The sequence below is a fragment of the Triticum aestivum genome, unplaced genomic scaffold (assembly GCF_018294505.1).
Source record: "Triticum aestivum cultivar Chinese Spring unplaced genomic scaffold, IWGSC CS RefSeq v2.1 scaffold24875, whole genome shotgun sequence".
NCBI classification, from domain to species: domain Eukaryota; kingdom Viridiplantae; phylum Streptophyta; class Magnoliopsida; order Poales; family Poaceae; genus Triticum; species Triticum aestivum.
This window is the reverse complement of record NW_025281079.1, coordinates 1-1,207: the sequence shown is the minus strand read 5'-3', so window position 1 is coordinate 1,207 and position 1,207 is coordinate 1. Positions and strand designations below refer to the sequence as shown.

The 1,207-nt window shown below is 51.9% G+C and overlaps 3 non-coding genes across 3 annotated transcripts; all 3 read left to right on the top strand.

Annotated features, from left to right (window-relative positions):
- The first annotated feature begins 64 nt into the window (after positions 1-64).
- On the top strand, positions 65-183 carry LOC123178514 (5S ribosomal RNA). The gene has a single exon (XR_006489637.1). It is a non-coding gene; the product is annotated as a 5S ribosomal RNA (ribosomal RNA).
- A 297-nt stretch (positions 184-480) lies between these two features.
- On the top strand, positions 481-599 carry LOC123178515 (5S ribosomal RNA). Its single transcript, XR_006489638.1, has one exon. It is a non-coding gene; the product is annotated as a 5S ribosomal RNA (ribosomal RNA).
- Positions 600-896: 297 nt separating this feature from the next.
- On the top strand, positions 897-1,015 carry LOC123178513 (5S ribosomal RNA). The gene has a single exon (XR_006489636.1). It is a non-coding gene; the product is annotated as a 5S ribosomal RNA (ribosomal RNA).
- The last annotated feature ends 192 nt before the right edge of the window (positions 1,016-1,207 follow it).

Here is a 1,207-nt window from a genome sequence, read left to right as displayed (position 1 = left end):
CAATCGTCTTTGTAGTGGAGCTGGGAGGGGCAAGGATAAGGGACGAAGACCGGGGTAACATGTCGGATGCGATCATACCAGCACTAAAGCACCGGATCCCATCAGAACTCCGAAGTTAAGCGTGCTTGGGCGAGAGTAGTACTAGGATGGGTGACCTCCTGGGAAGTCCTCGTGTTGCATTCCCTTTTTAATTTTTTTCGCGCCGCTTGCAAAACAAAACGCACGTGTAAGTAATATATTTACCGTGTTTTATTATTTTGCACGGGTGCGGTAAGTCATAGCTGGGTGCTCACGATTCACGGGTCCAGCGTCGGCGTTGTGGCGCGGCAAGCGTGCACTGGTGCGGTTGAGAGGGAGGGGTGGAAACCGCGTTAAAGTCGTCTCCGTAGTTGAGAGGGAGCGGCCAAAGCAATGTACAATCGTCTTTGTAGTGGAGCTGGGAGGGGCAAGGATAAGGGACGAAGACCGGGGTAACATGTCAGATGCGATCATACCAGCACTAAAGCACCGGATCCCATCAGAACTCCAAAGTTAAGCGTGCTTGGGCGAGAGTAGTACTAGGATGGGTGACCTCCTGGGAAGTCCTCGTGTTGCATTCCTTTTTTAATTTTTTTCGCGCCGCTTGCAAAACAAAACGCACGTGTAAGTAATATATTTACCGTGTTTTATTATTTTGCACGAGTGCGGTAAGTCATAGCTGGGTGCTCACGATTCACGGGTCCAGCGTCGGCGTTGTGGCGCGGCAAGCGTGCACTGGTGCGGTTGAGAGGGAGGGGTGGAAACCGCGTTAAACTCGTCTCCGTAGTTGAGAGGGAGCGGCCAATGCAATGTACAATCGTCTTTGTAGTGGAGCTGGGAGGGGCAAGGATAAGGGACGAAGACCGGGGTAACATATCGGATGCGATCATACCAGCACTAAAGCACCGGATCCCATCAGAACTCCGAAGTTAAGCGTGCTTGGGCGAGAGTAGTACTAGGATGGGTGACCTCCTGGGAAGTCCTCGTGTTGCATTCCCTTTTTAATTTTTTCGCGCCGCTTGCAAAACAAAACGCACGTGTAAGTAATATATTTACCGTGTTTTATTATTTTGCACGAGTGCGGTAAGTCATAGCTGGGTGCTCACGATTCACGGGTCCAGCGTCGGCGTTGTGGCGCGGCAAGCGTGCACTGGTGCGGTTGAGAGGGAGGGGTGGAAACCGCGTTAAA